This window comes from Carlito syrichta, unplaced genomic scaffold (genome assembly GCF_000164805.1).
Source record: "Carlito syrichta isolate Samal-C Ts95f unplaced genomic scaffold, Tarsius_syrichta-2.0.1 Scaffold288464, whole genome shotgun sequence".
Classification (NCBI taxonomy): domain Eukaryota; kingdom Metazoa; phylum Chordata; class Mammalia; order Primates; family Tarsiidae; genus Carlito; species Carlito syrichta.
In genome coordinates this window covers 93480-114654 of record NW_007232560.1, presented here as the reverse complement: position 1 = coordinate 114654, position 21175 = coordinate 93480, and positions in this window count along the sequence as shown.

Sequence of the window (21175 nt, the reverse complement as noted above, 5' to 3'; positions counted from 1 at the left end):
ATGAGAGATACTGGTGACTCCTAAAGGAAGAGGAAGGAAGAAGGGGTAAGGTTTGAAAAACTACTTATTGGATACCATGCTCATGACTTAGGTGATGGGATCAACAGTAACCCAAACCTCACCATCACGCAATATACTCATGTAACAGACCTGCACACATACATCTTGAACCTGAAATATATTAAAAACAAAACAAAGACCCAGAATCATCAAAGAGCATGGTTTATGGTATTATGGCCTGAGAAGCTAATTTCGTGTGGAGGGTGTTAAGGTATGGTTAAGAAGAGAGAGGTGGAGATGAGGTAGGAAAAGAAAGCAAGTTTGTGATTGGATTTGTAGGTCATACCTACCAAATGAGTGAGTCTTACAGGTTTTCCTGATAGAGTTGTTTTTTGATGGTAGCTGATTATTCTGTTGACTGGTAGGGGACTGATGTGAATATACTGTTTTTCTCCATGGAAAATTATACCAGTGTTAGTGAGGGCTAGGGCAGGTGAACCAACAGGGACAAAATCAAATAAAGTGCAAGCTGGTCACAACTTTCTTCTACTTAGATCTGCACACGATGGCTATTCACAGATGTTCTTGACTGTCTTGGGTTTGGAACCTGTGTGTGTGTGTGTGTTTGTGTGTGTGTGTGTGTGTGTGTGTGTGTATGTGTGTGAGAGAGAGAGAGAGAGAGAGAGAGAGAGAGAGAGATGATATTTGGATCTCTAATTGGTATAAAGGAAGGGACTGGGATGGAGTATAAACCTTGGAACTCACTCAGGTATTAGAAATTCTTTTTCTTTTTCTTTTTTTTGAGTTAGGGCTTCACTCTGTTGCCCAGACTGGAGTACAGTAGCATGATCACAGCTCACCGTAGCCTTGACCTTCTGGGCTTAAGTGATCCTTCTGCCTCAGCCTCCTGAGTAGCCGGGACTACTTGCATGCACCACAATGCCTGGCTAATTTTTAAATTTTCTGTAGAGATGAGATCTCACTGTGTTGCCCAGAATGGTCTCAAACTCTTGGGTTCAAGTAATCTTCCTGCCTCGGCGCCCTGAAGTGCTAGGATTATAGGTGTGAACCACCATCCTTGGCTTATAAATTCTTAAGTATGCCTCCACTCACTATGGCATGGACAGAATTGCCCTTCAGGCTCTTGTGAGACATGAATAATAGGTATAAAATGGGAATATATCTTCTACCCATCCCTCTCTAATAATGAAAAGTATTTTAGTTCATAAAAAAAGGAAGCATGTAAGAATGCGTGTAATAGATAAAACCTTGAGAAAAAGTCTGTGTCAGTTTTTCTCAAAGGTTTACTCTTTTTTCTCAGAATTGTTCAGCATGGTGGTCCTGGACTTTAGAATTCCTGCTCATTTCATTGTTGCAGCTTTAAAGCTGACAGGAGGATCCTCACAATGTAGGGGGCCAGCATGGAAAATGTCACGCATAACATGCTGCCAAAAAGATCCAAAGAAAGCATTTTGGATTCTTCTTGCCATCCTTAAAGGTTTTAGTGGTATTCGTGACAGGACACAACCAGAGTGTACAATCTAAGGCATTTTCTAACTCATTTAAAAATAGGAAATTTAGCAAGTGTATGTGGGCAGAATGAATAATAAGAGCTGGCAGGACCGGGTCCACCCTTCCTTCCTTTGTAATCTGATCTATAGTATCTTTTCTATTGTTTTCCGGCAAAAATCTTTGTATCTTATGGTGTCTTAATATTCTGGACACTGGATGCCTTTATAAGAGATTATTTAAGTTTCAATTTTCTCATGACTCAGTTCGGTAAACATCCCAACTAGTGTAAATATCTTGTGCTTTTTGTTGGAATTTTTGTTTTTTTCTTGCAAGCCCAGTATTATCTTGTAGCAGGTGCAGATTCTGTGCTTTCTGAATTCTTAGTGAATATAAATCCCTAGTGGGGATATTTTTCATTCTCTGCATACCACTGTACTGATAATGATGCTTATAAAACACAGAGAGATACTTTCCTTGCTTCCCTGGATGAGCATATATTTCAAGAAAGCCCAGTGTTCATCGGGAAATGTGGAACTGCCTTCGGGTTTTTGTAGATATATGTGTATGTTTTTGAGTAAGTTTGCTAGAGGTAAGAGCTACTTTATTTATTGCAATCCTCTAGTGTCAGTGCAGTTCATAGAAAGTGTGTCATGCCTTGAAATTGTTACATGCCCTTCTCTGTGCTCCTGGGGTTATTTAGTTGTTAAAACATAATTTAAATTGATAATTGCTGGAAATGGGCATGATCAGGGAAGTGTTCCAGGGCAGCTGTGCAAATAAATACAGAAAATTTATAAGCACACTTTAAAAAACCCATTTCCCAGACTCCAATTAAGAGATATCTGGATGAGGGAAAAGGAAAAAACTGAAATTAATATTTTCTACTACTCCTTTAATCTGCGTCATACTTTCTCGAGAAGCAAGCAACTGTTTGAAAATAACAGAATGGTGTTCTGATGCTCCCTTCCATTCCCTCTTCCCTCCCTCCCTCCTTTCCTTCCTTCCTTCTTTCCTTCCATCCTTCCTTCCTTCCTTCCTTCCTTCCTTCCTTCCTTCCTTCCTTGTTGTTGATAGAAGTTATGTTGTGGCTGTGGAATCTCTGAGGACAATGAACACTATGTTAATAAGTTTATCTTTAGTACACCATGCAAACTGCTAGACAGTGACGAGTCTTTACAACTTGCTCTTGAAGGTTTAGAAAGTTGTATGCTCATCCTAAAATAAACCTAAGCATAATAAGCTCCTGCCAATTATTCATGGACAGCATGTTGGGATGGTAGGACTCATCTCTGAAGACTAGATGGGAGCTTCAGATTCCTGCATCCACTCTGCTCTTGCTGAGAGCTAGGATCTCACATTTTCAACTGCTATGAATGGTCTATGTTGCCTTAACTTTTGCAGGATTAAATCTAAGTTCTATACATGGCTCCCTTGAATATTATAATTGTATTCGTGTATCTAGTCTTTACTTCTTTCATTCAGTCAATTGCCAGATTCTATCAATACCTTTCCCTTCCCCACTTCCTTCCCTCTTTCTCTTTCTCTTCTCCCTCCCTTCCTGTCTACCATCCTTTGATCCATTAGTGCATTGTTTCACCAGGTAGGTATATATGCAGTGTGTTCTCTATGCAGACATCTGGGTACCCAGACATTCACATGATTCTGTCTTTGTCTTGCTCCTTTACTGATAGAACAATTTAAGAATCTTCTACCTAAATCTTTGCTTTTAGTTTCTCTTACCTTTTTCTCATTCTCTTTCTACCAATCTTCCATTATACACAATATTACCAAATTAATTGTTTGCAAAGTTTTCCTTTGAATAGGTCACTCTTCATTAAAACAACAACAAAATATGTACTTGGTCTTTATTTTCTAAGGAAAAATGGAAATGGTGTAGGTTTTGGGGAAAAATATTTCTTTCCTCCTCCAATTCTCAAGCCGCTCAAAGCTCTCTCTCAAGATGAACCCCACTCACTGTTTCAGTACATGTTTCTCAGCTTTCTTCATAAGCTCTTCACCCAAGCAGCACTGATGCGTCTATGACCTTCTGAATAAGCCACGTGTCTTCCTTGTGCTACTTTTGCTCATTCTCTCCCTAAAAACTCCTCCCCCTCACCCCACTACCATTCTGCTAGTACAAAGTCTGTCTATCCTTCAGGATTCAATTCAAAATACAGGTCAGTCATAAAGCTCTCTTGAATCCTCTAGGCCCTGGAGTGACATTTTTTTTTCTGTGAAGGATCAGATAGAAAATGCTTTGGGCTATCTGGGCCATACAGTCATTGTAATAGTCATTCAACTCTGTTGCTGCAGCATGAAGACCAATGTGGACAATATGTAAAGGAATGAGTGTAGCTGTGTGTTCCAGTAAAACTCTGTGGACACTGAAATTTTAGCTTCAAATGATTTTCATGTACCATGATATATTATTATTCTGTTAAGTTTTGTTCAATCATTAAAAATGTAAAAACCAGTCTTAGCTCATGGGCCATCTCAACACAGGTGGCAGGTGGATTTGGCAGGTTCCTGCTCTAAGCAGAAGTTTATCTTGCATGTAACTCCTGATCACAAATTATTTGAACGATGCACCTGGTGTGCAGTGTGTTTTTTATATACTGACCTGCATTGCATTTTAAGTGTGTGTTTATTAACTTTACTCAGATCAAACTATGGATTTATCCATAGTTCTTCCTGTTTCCTCAGCATCAACCACAGTATCTTCTGTATAATTAGGGCTTGATGAAAATATCACAATCAGAGAGATTCAAGCAAGCTCTGTTAGAATAGTTACCTGTGAGTTTTTCTTCCTCCATATTTAAGTCAAAAGTAAATAAGAAATAACATTTTCTATGGATAATTCATTGTGGGATTGCTATTTCTTTCTATGTGGTCATGTGTGAATTTAAAATACACCTTGTAAATGAGAGGGCTACAATGTGACATAAGTTTATTTTTTCTTTATAATCAGTATACCATTAATATGAAAATACTTATTTTCTTGGTAAATTGAATGCATTAGAAAAAAGGCACAACAAAATTAAGATAACTGACGGGCATTGTGGCTCATGCCTATAATCTCAGCACTTTGGGAGACCAAGGTGGAAGGATTGCTTGAGCACAGGAGTTTGAGACCAGTCTGGACAACAGAGTGAGACTTCGTCTCTACAAAAATCAAAATTAGTTGGGCTTGGTGATGTGTGCTTGTAGTTCCAGCCACTTGGTAGGCTGAGGTGAGAGGACTGCCTGAGCCCAGGAAGTTGAGGCTGCAGTAAGTCGTGATCATGCTACTACCCTCTAGCCTGGGTGACAGAGTGAGATCTGACCCAGCCTCCCCACCTCCAAATATCCAAAATTAGGATAACAGTAATGGAAGTCTTTCAAATGTGTTTCAAGAAACACAACAATAAGTATCTTCCTTTAAGACCTCTTAGGTCATCTGCCTGGAAACCAGCATTACCTGGTGCTCCCATGGCCCTGGACACTGTGGTTATGCCGGTGTTGACACAGTCTGTGACCTGCCAGAACTTGTTGGTCCATGGCAGAGCTGAAGCCACTGCTTTTGTCATGGCTATCATGATCTTTGCAAATAGTTCCAACCTTAAATTTAAGCAACAATTCAATAAAAAGTCATACATTTGACTAACCAGAAAGGTGGATATTTCCAATGTAAAAACATTCCGCAAAGGGAGAAAATCCAGGCATTTCCCCCCTACCACTTGCTTTATAATCCTCAATCTCAAAAGAATGTGACAGATACTCTTTCGAGCAGATGAGGGGTAGGATGAATCCTGGAATTCTTTTAGTTTTTATGTTTGTCATTAGTTTTTCAGGCCAGCTGGCTAAGCAGAGACTATTTCTAGCAGAAAGGAAGCTCTAAGGAAGACCTTGTGATTTAGTTGCTAAGTATTTCTGCAGATGCTGTTATCTTTAGGTAATGATGCCCTACTTTATAAACCAAGCAATGTATTTATTTTGGAGTATTAGCTGGATTTCAGAAATGTTGAGCTTTTTAATGTGGGATTCTGCTTTTAGCTACTAGTGTGTCTAAAAACACTAAACCTCATTTGTAGTCACGTGTTGGTCTGGAATGTGTGCAAATTTCTTTCTGGTGTTTTGACTTCACTTGTTTGAGTTACTACTGGGATAAAAAATATCCCGTTTTCCCAACCAGAATGGGAATAATCCTCCTGGCCTAGATAGTGTAAGATGGAACTTTCAACACCCAAAAGGTGCAGATGTGACACTCCTTTCATATGTGATAGAAAGCTGCACACTCTTATGTGGGGAACTCGATCCCTTGTCACATGCACTCCCTGCTCCTGAGAAGTCCTTGCTTGTGAAAGAAAATAACAAACTCTCTGATTTGTCACCAGTGGTCATAATACTTTAAATATCTCAGATTACTTTGGGTTAAGCAGGATTGAAAAATATTATTTTGCCTGTGGGAACAAATCATGCAAGACTTATTTTTAATTGCCCACTTGCCCTCTTTGCCAGAACTCAGTTTCGTGTCCTTGTTCTTCTCCTCCTTCTTTTCTTTTGAAATCCTATTTTCCACTTTATAGGAAAGTGAAGTTGTTTGTGGATTGGGTTGTTTAATCCCGATAAGTAGGACTTCTTTGGCTCTTTTGATTGCTTTGACCGCATTTGTGTCGCAGAACTGACCACCTGGTTTTCTGGGACATGCTGTGGGAAAACAAACTTGATTTGAGAATCAGAGTTAGTTTAAAATACTAACTCTGCTGTTGGTTGGCTCTGGCAAACTGGGAAAATCATTTAACCTCCCTGAGCCTTAGTTTCCTAATCTGTTTTAAGAATAAAGTATACAGGCCGGGCTCGGTGGCTCAGCCTATAATCCCAGCATTTTGGGAGGCCGAGGTGAGTAGATTGCCTGAGCCTAGGGGTTCGAGACCAGCCCGGGCAACTTAACGAGGCCTCATCTCCACAGTAAATCAACAAATTAGCTGGACATGGTAGCATGTGACTGTAGTTCCAGCTACTTGGAAGGCTGTGGGAGAAGGATCGCCGGAGACCAGTAGGTCGACACTGGGATGGCCGTGAGTGTGCCATGGCACTCCAGCCTAGGTGACAGAGTGAAGCTTCAACTCAAAAAAAAAAAAAAAGTATACAAATAATCTAACATACTGTTTCATTCTGAGTAAGAATACAATAAATATTACTTTCTGTCCTTGCTTCCTCACCTACATCTTTTTGTCACGATTGTTTATTGTTGTTGTGATAGCTGATTTTCATGGCTGTAATAATATTTGATAGCAGGATACACCCCTAAGAATCTCAGAATTCTTAGTGAATGCTACATTCACCCACCCACACACATGATAACAAAATGTGAAACAAATAGCTACTCTTATGCACAGTTTTCTTACAAAGGGAGAGCTAGAATTTAAAAGTAGCTAATGCTGAGGCTGCAGAGAGGAAGTGGAGGAGGTAGGAGTAAGACCTGACATTCTCGTTCTTCGTAGTGCTATGATAAGCATTTTAAGATCCTGTTCTTGGCTCTGAGAATCTTATCACCCATTTTGTAATAGTTTTTTTTTTTTTATCAAAAGCGTCCAGAGAGATGGTTTAACATTTCATTTTGCTAAGAAAACTCACAGAAAATTGTAGGCTGCTATTGTATTTTAGAGCATAGTATGTTATGTTCTAACATAGACATTATGACCATCACAATGACAAAACTTAAACAGTCTCCAAATCAATTAAAACACAAAACCTGAGATTAAACCTTCTCAATATAAAATTCCACAATGGAGTTTTGTCAAAAGCTATTATCAGCTATTTTCATACCATGTAGGTAGGACACATGCTTTTACTAGTGATCATTTCAATATAGATCTTGATTCTGGTTATGAAAGTCTCAGTCTTTAAAGTCTGGGTGTGAACCCATCCAAACAATGACAAAAATGAAAACTGCTCTAATTAGCTTCTCATTTCTGAACACATAAATGATTCAATTTCTCTGACAAACGAATGTAAAATATACAATATACTTGACAAGTTATTTGATAAATATTGCTGAAATGTAATGAAATATCTTTACAATTGTGACTAGGTCTTTCTTATGAATAAATATGCCACATTAGTCAGCAGTGAGATGTCATTCTCCATTCATTAACTGGAAATGGTAAATTGACTTTAGGAGCTTTAATTTTAGAAAATCATTTTGTCAAAATTTTCTTAACTCTTATAATCTTCTTATTCTGACATTCATTCTTAATTTTGTACTTCGATGGCATAGAAATGAAAATATCTGTAGAGACCATTAACTCACCACTCATATCTCGTATAGATTGAAATATGTCCTTTCAAAATTTATAGATATGTTGAAATTCTAACCCTCAATACCTGAGAATGTGACTGTATTTGAAGATAGGGTCTCTAAAAGTAATCAAGGTAAAATGAGGTCATTACGACGGGTCCAATATGACTGGTGTCCTTTTAAGAAGAGATTAGCGCACAGGCATGTACAGAGGGAAGACCAATGTGAAGACGGGGAGAAGACGGCCATCTGTAAGTCAACAAGAGAGGCCTCAGAGGAAACCAACCCTGCTGACACCTTGATCTTGAACTCCTAGCTTCCAGAATACTGAGAAAATACATGTTTATTGTTCAAGCCACCCAGTCTATGGTACTTTTGTTAAGGCAGCCCTAGAAAACTAATAACTGAAATATGTTAGTAATATTTCTAATAAGAGCAAAGATTTCCCATGAGGGTCCTTCCTTTGACCAAAATTTCCTCTTTTTTTCCTTTTTAAAATACCACCAAAGTGTGGCTGGCAAACTTTATGTGCATAAGAACAGTTATGTGTAGCATAATGACCTTTAGGTCAACAACGAACTGCATATATGACAGTGGTCTGTCTCATAAGATTATAATAAAGCTAAAAAAAAATCCGGCTCCTAGTGAAGTCTTGATCCTGACCCCATGTAGTCCTAGGTTAATACAAGTGTTTGTGTCTTAGCTTTAAACAAAAACATTTAAAAAAGAAAAATTCAAATTAGAAAAAAAACTTAAAGAATGATTTTAGCATTTTCTCACAGTTCTAGAAGTATAATGAGTAGTTATTGCTGCTGATAGACATGTTTCTTCCATTGAAAAATGATTTTTAAAATATGGTCTCACCATTTCGTATTTTTTCTGTGTATTCCATGTTATAATAGCAATTTCTTGTGTAAGTGGCTTTTGGTTTTCTCACTTCATGAGAACAACACTGACCATTATCCTAAATAACACTAAGTCATTAAGAAGGACCTTGAAAATGCAACTTCAAGACATGTTAGCAACTTGCTAAAATGATACTTGGAGAAAAGAAAATTGAAGAAGGTCTATAGTGTGTATAGTAGGAGGTTATCTTCTGATTCTGGTAATAAAAATTTAAAGGTCATGTTTCTACCCTATATAGCAATAATAGAGACTGTTCCCCAAATAGGCTAGTGACAGTATATGCTAGCTGTCAGTTCTTTTCCATTTCTTCTATTTACTCTACTGTTCAATACTGGCTCTCCTTTGGATGGTTTTTGTTTGTAAGGTACAAACATGTGTTTTTATTTTAACTCTTTGCTCCTGTTTTTGTATTTAGTCTCAAATGGCATAGTCCTTATTTCATTCCTGAATATTTAACTATATCCTCTGAGAATAAATTGTTGTTTGCTCTTCCAGCAGTCCCACTGAAGTGTTTTGAGTCCATGACTTACTAAAAATATGATATTCTTTTTGGAATCATTTTGAATGATCATTTCTGAAAGAAGTACCTTCCTTTCATCTGGAACTATTAAATCCTAGACAGTCATTGCATGTTTCCAGTTATTTGAAGCACCACATTTAGAGAGCAAATAAATCACCTTTATTATCTGAGGTCTTTTTGAATTTGTGAAAAGCAAAACAATAAAGAGAAATACTTATATGCTGTTTTTTTTTCAATTTGCTTCCTCAGTTTTAACTTTTACTATTTGCTTCTTTCAAAGAAGTTGCAATGTTTTCATATTGCTGAAGAAAAACCTGTACTTAAATCTATACATTATGGAACTACTGGTTTTGTTACTTGTAAATTGAATTGGGATATTTTAGAATTATCATGCTGGCTGATGACTACCATTTACAGTGAGAAGATCTGGAACTGAAATAAGATGTCCACCAACCTGTCCTCCTTGGAATGTGCTAGAAGTCCCACACCTGACAGAGCCAGCGCTTCCCATGTCTTTTTCTCTTTCCATATCACTGTTGCCCAGGGGTAACACTCATGCAAGTAGGAAGGTTAAAATATGTACTATTTTTTGGTTTTCTGAAAATGAACAACCTGTAAAAGTACAATCCAAAAACAAAGTGCTTTTTCTAAAAAAACAAAAAACACTACGTACGCATTTCCTCAGAGACCAATGTGACGTGTGAACTGCCTGATGGAGAAGGTGGCCTTGTCAGGATGCCAAGAATGCACATATTTTAAGGGAAATTTTTGTGGCAGAAACAGAGATGTTAACTGACAGTTGAGCCACTGGAACATTTTTTCAGGTAAAAAGTGTTTTGTTTAGAGAAAAGTATTTTTTGCAAGAAATATTTTCTGAATTTAGAAAAGAAACTCCTCCAGTAAGTCTGACTCACATGATAAACATATCATGTGAAGACATTCTTAACAACTGGTCAGTGAGACTCAAATATAAAAATGTATGACTCTTTAAATACCAGAGTAATTATTTGGATGTTGACCATTTTACAGATTCTTATACATGAGTAATAAAACCATGAGAAAAATATGTGTAAGTTCTTTGTGTATAGTCATAGAATGAGTCAGTAGAATATGTGGAAATAGCATAACTGTAGAGGCAGAAAGCCAAAGTTTTCTAATCTATGAAATAAGAGATAATGGCCCTTGTCTTAAGAATGTGGTCTAAACACAATATTATGATATGATGGAACTAGAATGGAACACTTAAAGGTGTTTAAATATTGAGAAATTGCTTTTCACTTCATTGGGGAAAACACCCAGTTGAATAAAGGAATTTTTGGAAATGAGAAAACAGAGGCAGAGTCCTATTGGCTATTGTGATGTGACCGGTTGTTCTGCCTAAAGAATAGAGGAGAGAATGTTGCAGAGGTGGAAGAGAGTAAGAATTAATATGGTCACATGGAAAGAGACAGTTGAAGCATTAAAGGTGGTGAGAGATATGAGAAAACCAAGCATGATTTGATAAAAAAAGAAAACTCCTTGCAACACTCAGTCATCATTAGTATGGGACTAAATCTGACTGAAGAAAAGGATATGCAATAATGAGCAGAACTGGTTATAGAAGTTAATGGAGGATGTGGTCTTGTATGATCTAAGTTTCAGGGAACGCAAAGTATGACTCCCTGTTTGAAAACATGCATTTTTTTTTCCAGACTCTTATTTGATTCCCATTGCCTGTCACCTTTCTTAGTTCCTAGAATAAGCTAAATAAATGTTCTTAAATAGAGAATGATTGAGTGTCTTAGGTTGAACTCCCCCAAAAGCAGTCCCCAAAATAAGGATTCAGATGCAAGAAGTTTATTTGGAAGGTAGTCCCAGGAAATCCCAGTAGAAGAGTAGAGAAATGAGACCAAAAAATGGGCAAGGAATCTGGAAAGGGGTACCTTAATAAGTACTGTGCCACTTGGGGCTATAGGAGCTCATTTCTACAGGGGATCTCTGAGTGATTATATAGAACTCCCATATTTTACTGTGTGAAGGCAACTGTGAGAACGTTCACTCCCTGTTACCTCTTTCCTGAGCATGTTCCCTTAGCATAGAAAATCTTCAGACAGAGGCTCTGAGTTTGTTTGTAGTGAGAAGCTGTAGGGTGTGTAAGAGAGGGCTGAGGGCCTTGAGCAGGGCTCTGAGAGTATCTGAGTGAATTACAGCTTCCTGCTTTTGGATCTGTGGTTCATTTGGTATTCAAATGTCCAACAGGGAAACACCAGTGTCTAAGTAACCCTCAAGCCATACTAACACACATTTTACTTGCCATCTTAGTTGATGCCTGGTAGAAATCATTCTTCAGGGAAAAAAAAGTCACTGATGACGAGTGTATTGAAAGGGCATAAAAATCCTTGGAGATAAATTTATGACTTAATAATGTTGCCTGGGACAGGCCCTTTCTATGAAGATTCTGGTAGTAATCTTACCTGTTAGAAGGAGTACACTTGTATCTTGGAGATACTGCGAAGTATGTAAACCCTTTCCCTCTCTCCTCTGTATCTGCCTCCCTTCTTTTCCCTCTCTCCCTTCCTTCTTTCCTTACTTTCCTGTCGAAACTATAAAGCATGTAGACTCCCTTCCTTTCTTCCTTTCCTCCTCCCTACCTTCCAAAATACAACAGATTACATAGTCCCCTTCATCTTCCATAAGGACTTTTTCTCAGAACTCAGGTGATAGTATCTTCCAGTTTAGACACAATTTATGTTTGTTCCTTTTCTAATTATGGTACTTAGAAAAGTTTCTAAGGTTTTGAACAGTCAACCTAATCCAATAATTGTCTGACCTTAGTAGGAGCCTAAGGCAAGTCTAGAAGTGAGAGTTTGGCCAAATATACTTCCCCAAAGGGATTAATTATCAAGTTTATTTCATTTACTGGATAGTGAATTTTTAGAATGTCCACACTCAATCTTTTCTGCAAAAATTCAAGAGCAGTTATTTTAAAACAGGACTACATTTTCATAAAAAGTTCCAATTTGTATTATTTACTAGTTTAAATTTTGAAGTATTAACAGATTGAAATTGAGCATTTTATTGCTGCCTGCTTTTTCTTTACCTGCATTTGGTAAGGTAAAATATGAACTATATCCTGTAACCAAGCTCAAACGTTTTACATTATATTCACTGGCTATTCAAAACAAGTGAGATTTAGGAAATTTCTGAATCATGTGAATATTTTTTGAATAGGTATAGTCTAATTAGATATAACCTCAGGAAAAGTTATTGCAAATATTCTTCTGGAAGACAGTAGCCTAGGTTAATTCAAACTTTATATTTTTTCCCTTTAGCTTTTCTGTTGATGCTTGCAAATAAATATAATATTTACTATTTGTCAAAATAGTATTAAGATATTTCTCCATGATATTTCCTTTTATCCCCTTCATTCACTAAACTCTAAATCAATATAATTCAATTAGATATTTGTTTATTTAAATATTTAAATTTAGTGGGATCTCATCAAACTGAAAATCTTCTGTAAAGCAAAAGAAGCCATCAAGAGAGTGGGGAGACAGCCCATAGAATGGGAAAAAATATTTGTCAACTATATATCTGACAAAGGCCTAACATCCAGAATCTATAAGGAACTCAAATGTGTTGATAGCAAAAAAACAAACATCTCCATTAAAAAGACATGAAATAGACCCTTCTCAAAAGAAGATACGTGGGTAGCCAACAGACACATGAAAAAGTGCTCAGCCTCACTAATCATCAGATAGACGCAAATGAAAACCACAGTAAGAATGGCCATCATTAATAAAACAAACAATGGCAGATGCTGATGAGGATGTAGAGAAAAAGGAATGCTTCTACACTGCTGGTGGGCATGCAAGCTAGTGCAAAATCTTTAGAAAACGATGGGAATTTCTGAAAGAACTAGACATTGACCTTCCATATGACCTAGCAATCTCCCTATTGGGGATATACTTGGAAGAAGTGAAATCATTTTACAAAAAATATACCTACATACACATGTTTATTACAGTGCTCTAAACAATAGCAAAAACTTGGAACCAAATGTGCTGCCCATTGAAACTGGACTGTATAGAAAAAAATGTGATACATATACACAATGGAATATTACGCAGCCATAAAAAAAGACAAACCTGTGGACTTCACAGCAACTTGGATGGATTCAGAATCTACAATGCTCAGTGGTCTATCACAGAAACAAAAAACAGAGTACCACATGTTCTCACTCATAAGTGGACCATTAACATTTACTGTAATACTATAAGAAAGGGATTGGCAGTAGTGGGATATGGCCAGGGTGGCGGGGGTAGTAGTGCACAACATTAATAAGGGTACCTAATCTCAAACCAGGCAAAGTGGGGACCAACGGGAGGCCCAAACTTTACCTGTACAGTGACCACTTGTATACCTAATCCTAAATTGTACCCCACATCTTTAAAATAAAATTTAAAAAATAAATAAATATTCAAATTAAAAATTTTCCATTTAATTTAATTCCATTTTAATTTAAATATTTAAATTCAACATTTTGTGACAAATGGACATAATTCTCAACTTAAACTTAAGATTGGTAAAACATTATTGATCTCAATCTTTCCTATAGATATATTATAATGATAAATCTTCTTAGCATTTGGATCTCTGTGGTATCAAGGTCGAAAAGAGAGAGTGTACGCCCAAATAGAAATCATTTGGCATGCATTTACACAGTTCATCTGAGGAGAGCAGCTGTGACTGTGCTCTTAATGATCAGAACTCAACTACAGTAATATGAAAAAATATTACTCAATGTATAATAATAATTGATAATACTTCTCCAGGTTTTATGGTATACTTTCTTATTTGATCATTATACATAATATTAGAATATTTGAAAATCATTACCCCTTACAAAGAAACTTGCAAGACATAGAAACTTTAGGGAATATTTTGGTAGAGGACAAGGTTTAAAACTGTAAGAAAAAAAAGCAATTAATGATAAGATATTGTTGACCATTACTTTGTCTCAGTACATATTTCCAAGTGAAATAAATCTCGTTATATCATCACATCTGTATGTATGTACAAAATACAGTAAGACAAAACTGAGTATGCTTATAAAGAGGCACTGTTTAGGGAGATATTGCTAAGAATAATTCTTTTTATTATGTTTGGGTTTTTAATTTTTTTTGTACATTCAGGATCTTGCTACCTTGTCCAGACTGGTCTGGAACTCCTGGTTTCAAGTGATCCTCCCTCCTTGCCCTCTCAATGTGTTGGGATTATAGGCATCACCCACAGAAACTGGGTATAATTACTTTTTTCAAAACTCAGTAAATTTTTCTATCCTAAAATAAAAATTTGTCACTTTTACTCATTTACTAATGGATCATTTTGGAATTGCTGTTTAAATGAATGAGGAAATGATAGACAGTATTTAAAAATTTTCCATCCTTCATATTTTACATAATAAAACATTCACCTGATTAAAAATGTGTTATTCAAAAAAGTCATACAGTGAAAAAACTTTTTTCTCCCTTGACTGCTTATTCCATAGGTTCCTCTCCAGAGACAGCTGACATTAATTTCATAAATGTTTTCCAGAAATATTCTATGCATTCACAATAAGCAAAATTTCATGATCCATTATGTATAAACAACACTTTATATATCCTTGGATTAACATATTATACTCACAGTTTGACAACTTACTTTTGATCCCTTAATATTTCTTAGACATTATTTGATAACAATATGTTATAATTCTAACTCACTTTTTAAAATAATGGTACAGCTTATATCATGTGAGTATATATGAGCATTCATTGTCAGGCATATAGCTTGTTTCCATTGTTTTCAGCAATGATAATCAGCATTTTTTCCATATATATTTGTGCCCAAGTGGATGCATATCTATTGAATAAGTTCCTAAATGCAGGGGTGCTGTTTTTAATTTTTAAAATATTAATTTTGATAAGTATTGGCCAAGTTGCTTTTCAGACAGAGTTTTTATCAAATAATATTTGAAGTTTAAAACTAATTTAAAGTTTATGCTTACTCTCTCAAAAACTTAGTGTCTATAGCACTCATTTGTCACTTAGCCTAGTTGACTTTATTTTTATTTATTTTATTTATTTTTGAGACGGGATCTCACTGAATTTCCTAGGCTGGTCTTGAATTCTTAACCTCAAGCAATTCTCCCCCCAAGCCTCCCAAAGTGCTGGGATCATACCCGGTACTAGGTGACTTTAAATTTATTTTGGCTTTTCAAATAAAAAGTCCTTGAAGACTGCTATTTTGTCTTCTATCTTTTGGTGTTCCTGACACTAAGTAATAAGGCATGTCTTGGATAAAGTGCCATTTAAAACTCCTCTAACTGGTAACTTGACATTGCTACTTGATCATCAAGCATAAATGAATAAACCTCAGTGTTGTTTCAATTTGTTTTTTGTACTAGTAAGTTATTGTAAAGTCTGGCATTTGAACAGAAATGGAAAATGAATAAATAATACAAATAGTTGAGTTTTGCGTGATTTTACAGGTGATGATGCTTTTATATTATTATTTCATTAGCTCTATTTTTGAAGACTGTTTTTTGAATAGCTGTGATTCTTTTTATTTTTTTTATTTGGTTATCTCAATTTCTTAGATTAGTTTTTCTTCTCTAGAATTTATATACTTGACTTTTCAGATTATGTTATTACCCTTTTCTCTAATTTAAAATTTAAAAAATGAAAATAAAACAACAGCATCCTGTCAGAGATATGTTGTAATTTGACCACAAGAAGAAGGACAGATGGACAAATGACGGGTACTGTGAAACAAACGCAGACCTATAAATGCAGTAGTTTGCAATGACAAATAGCTCTCTAATGCAGCACATTGCAATAAGCCAAAAACCATTTAAAATCATTTTAAGGAAAATCAAATCTCTCCTTGGGTAGATGCAGGCTGTATTCTTAGGCTTTGAAAATCAGGCTTAGGGGCTAATGTTATTTAGTGATGATTGGAACAGAGTGTCATTTTGTGACACTCCAGGACAAGTAGCCTCAGGGTGTCACGAGATTTCACGCTGGCTCAATAAAGTGGAATAATTCTAGATGACACCTCTGAACTATTCTGGAAAGTTAGCTTTCTAATGAGAACTTAGCTCCTGAAAGAAGCACTTGGCTAAATAACAACAGATTTTTCTATCTTTGCAAAGAGTAATTTCTTTTATTTTTTTTGACCAGCATTTAAATTTAATCATTTACATTTAGGAAATTATCAGCATATGTAAAAATGAGGAGGGAAGGCAGAGAAGCAGTGAGAAAAATGTGGTTAATAGAATCATTTAGCTATAATGATCATGCCAAATGTGGGTAATATTTAGAAAAAAAATTTGAGTACTTTACACACAACATTGAGGAAATTAGTTTTTGATATAGATATGTCAGCATTGGCTCTGTAATGCACTGATAGTTTGAAGTGTTTCTTGGAGAAAGGACTGACAGGTTCTGTTTGAAAACCAATGTAAAATGACTCAGTCTGAATAATAGTTTCTATTCTGCTTGAGTATTAGTTGTTCATAATGAACAATAATACTCAACAAAAGTACCAAAACCAACACCAAATACTGCTCAAAGACTCAGAAAACATTCATTTAGTCAATATATATTTACTAAACTCCCGGAGATATGACAATAAACAAGACTAAGACTACTACTTTTATCAAAATCAGTTTAGTTGGGAGACATAGATGAATGAAGAGAACATATATATTCATGATGTAATTCAGATAGTGTTGAGTTCTAAGGAGAAAACAAAACAAACCAGAGTGGTGTGATACAGAGTGGTGTGATAGAATGTTCCTGGTGTGTGGATGTTTTTGGGAGGGTCAGCATTAGTCAGGGAAGGTATCCTAGAGGAGGAAACACTTGTGCCACAACCTGAATGAGGAGAGGTCATCTGCCACATGAAGATTTGGAGGAGGGGCATTCTGCACAGAGAGATACCAGGTGCCAAGTCCTTGAGATGGTAAAGAGGGTGTTGTCTCCATACAGAAGAAAGCACACCAGAATTGTGAGGACAGAAGAGACTATTGTGGAAGATGAGGTGAGAGAGAGAGAGAGAGAGATAGAGATAGAGAGACTGAGAGAGAGAGAGAGAGAGAGAGAGAGAGAGAGAGAGAGAGAGAGAGAGAGAGGAGACCTGATCAGCCATGGCCTTGAAGTTATAGCATAATAGACTTTTGTTCTAAGTACAAGAAGCTATTCCAGCATTTTAAGCAGAGAAATGAAATAATATTCATGATTTCAAACATTCACATTCTCAACTAGATAACAATTAAATTGAAGATGGCAAATTTTGAAGAGGGGAGACCAGGGAGAGGTTATTGTGGTAGCACAGGTGTTTGACAACAGTGATGGGATTAGAGTGGTTTTACTAGAGATGGTACAAAGTGATCAGATTCTAGATGCAATTTGGGAGAAGGGTCTCCTTGTTGAGGGTTTGAAGATAGGGAATGTGAGTCAGAGAGGAGTCAAGCATCCTCCTAGGATTTTATCTTGAGCAGTTGGAGATAGAAGTACATTCACTGAGAGAAGCTTGAGGGAGACCAGTTTATAGGGGAGGAAATTAGAAGTTTTTTTCTGGGCATGTTAAGTTTAAGATGCCTGTGAGATGTCTAAAAGGTTCTTGACTACACGGCTGTCAGTAGTCTCAGCAAACTCAAGAATTCTGTGGGCAGTCAGAATGATTATCTTGCTCTCACTGTCCTGTCCATTCCAGATTGAGGCAAAATTTAAAAATAAATTCATTTATTCATTCTTCAACAAATGTTAATTAAACATTTATGTCATAACCATTTATGCTACGTACTGTTTTAGCAAATGTGTTCTAGCAAAATAAACAAGTTCTGTTTTGTATTAAAGTTTTTTTTCTCTCTTTCAAGTTGAATTTCAAGAGTGTGGGTGAAAACTGGATGACTCATTTCCGTTCTTTGCTAGCTAGGCCAAGGCTGGCAGTGTGGTCTCTGTTGTCTCACTCTTCTCTGGTTTTCAGTAGAAGCATTCAGAAATAGACTTAGTAGTGGCCTGAATATACAATGTCACCTGCCAAAGTCCTTGCATACAAAAGTAATTAATACAAAATAAATGGCACAATTTAACACATATTTTCCCCCACTTATTCATCCTATGCTTTTATTCCTCTATCATTTATTATTTTATAAAGTACCAGAATAAAGTAAATGTCTTTGAGCTTGTGATGATTACTAGAAATAGTTAGATGTAGAAATAATTCTGCTTAAGTCTGCCAAAAAAAAAAAAAAACACAAAAGTTTCTTAGTAATTGGTTATTTCAGACTTCTTAGAATTTCATTAGGGACAAATTGAGGTTTCTGAATTGAAGATATTACCTGGTGCTTTTCAACACTGACAGGGTAGATTTTGATACCACTTGCTTAATGTAGGAACATTTCCTGTTTTTCTTTTGTGTAACTCTGAACCAAAGAGAAAAGCATAAAATAACTTTTCATGTGTGCTTTGGATTTATAATTAAAATTCAGGCAAACCAAATTTGATACCAAAAAATAGAGTCAATATGACCACTCAGCTTCACCTAATATTCCCATCATACCCTTCCTTAAAACTGGTTCTTCCAGTCTGCATCCAAATGATGCCATCATCAGAGTGAGCTGTGCCAAACTGAGATTACTATATGCCATAGTCATCGTCTGGTTTCCTGTCTGGTGAAGAAGTATTTCATAGTGGTTAATAGCACTGACTTTAGTCAATTAGACTGGGATATGAATTCTGGAGTTGATTTGTTCCTTGGGTGGATGACCTAGGGCAAGACACTTATTCTCTTTGTACCTCAATTTCCTCCTCCATGTTTATGTGTGTGACTTAAATGATCTATTTTAGGTAAAGTCCCAAGCACAGGCCTGTCACAAGGTAGTCATCTGTTTATACATCTAAAAATGATATGAATGACAAGCACTGTTCTAAGCTCTGAGATGAAGCAAGGACACAGACAAATTCCTTGCCTTCATGGACTTTATATTTGCTTAGCTCATAATCCAACTCCTTTTCTTAATGTCTTTGTCCACGATATCTCTGGGCAAAATAGTCATGTAGCAAAAAATAGGCATTTTTATCAGATTCTTCCCTTTATGCATGTGATAGCGAGAGTCCACTCTGCCCACCTCCAGCTCCATCTGGCCCCCATCTTGGGCATCTTTCCAAGTAGGCACACTCACCTGCCTGCTCTGGACTCAGTTCCTCCTCAGTCACACAAGGCAACTGATCACATGCTTCTAATAACAGGCATAGATCAAAGAGATAGTCCTTTGAAGGCTCTGCTTAGCTCCCTAAAAATGAGTTTCTGGAAGTAGAAGGCTGTAATCTGTGGAACGTTTGAGAAGGAAGAGGTTTTGAGAGATTGTGAGGTCTAACTGTATCTATAGCATCAATAGTTCTTATTGAACATAGGCTATAAAACGACTTTTTCCATCTTTCCCCTACCTCTTTGTGCTCTTCCACTTTCCTCTCTTTCTTTCTTCCTTTTTCTCTCCTGCTTCTCCCTTTCCTATGTTTGTGTCATTCATTTGCATTACATGGAATATAAGTTGTCACAAAGCCAAGTTAAGTACCACATCATCCATGAGACCATCCTCTCCCTTCCTCATTGAAAGAAACCTTTTTCTCTATACATATCTGGCCGGTCTTTCCAATGTTGTCTACTTACTGCTTATTTTTCTCTTATTTCTCTTCATTCAGACTTCATTAAGGGTAAATCCAAGAGGATAGCTGAGAACTGGAGGCATGCGAGAGCTTTTCTGAGGTCCAGCAAGATCCTCCCCTCCCTCCTTACTTTCTATATTAAAAAAAAAATGTTTTAAGCCCAAACTATGTGTTAATATTGTTGCATAAGTAATAATACTTAACACATTTTGGTTTAAATTTATTTCAGAGTTATGGGGTATCTGTGAGGATTTTCTACAGAGGTAAATTGTGTAAAGGTGAAGTTTGGACTTCTGGAAAGCCCTTTCCCCCGCTCCCCTCCCCGAGTAGTAAGCACATCTGATATAGTAGAAACCCATAGGGCATACAATCCAAGACGCCCATGGCTGCCTGGAACCACAGATAGTCCCAAGTCCAATATATATTATTCACTTTTGATCTGATGACATAGATGGCTACTTGGTAACTGATGGGCAGGAGTGTATTGTGGATATGCTGGATAACTGGATGATTCATGTCCTGGGTGGGACAGAGCGGGCTAGCAGGAGATTCATTACACTATTCAGAACGGTGTGCAATTAAAAACTTATGAATTGCTTATTCCTGAAAATTTCCATTTAATATTTTTGGACTGGGACTGTGCAACTGAAACTGCAGAAAGCAAATCCATGGATAATGGGGGGACTGCTACACATAAATGCCAATGCAATATAATTGTACTATTCACAGGATTACAAGAGATCTTATTTAAAAACTAATTTGTGATACAGTAAATAGGTATCTGGTAATGGGCTATTAAAGTTTTATGATGAGGCCAGAAGCGGTGGCTCATGCCTATAATCCCAGAGGCCAAGGTTGGAGGATTGCTTGAGTCCAAAAGTTTGAGACCGACTTGGGCAGCATAGCAAGACTTTATCTCTACCAAAAAAAAAATTTTAGCTGAGTGTTGTTGTGCATATCTGTGGTTCCAGCTACTCGGGAGGCTGAGGCAGGTGTCTCACTTAAGATCAGGAAGTCAATGCTACAGTGAGTCGTGATCATGCCACTGCACTCCAAGGACAGAGTGAATCAAAACCTTTTTTTTTTTTTTGAGTTGGAGTTTCACTCAGTCGCCCAGACTGGAGTGCAGTGGTTGCTCCCGGCCACCGCAGTCTCACCTGCTGGGCTCCGGCGATCCTTCCGCCTCCGCCTTCCGAGTAACCGGAATTATAGGCATGCGCTACCACGCCTGGCTGATTTTTTTGATTTATTGTAGAGATG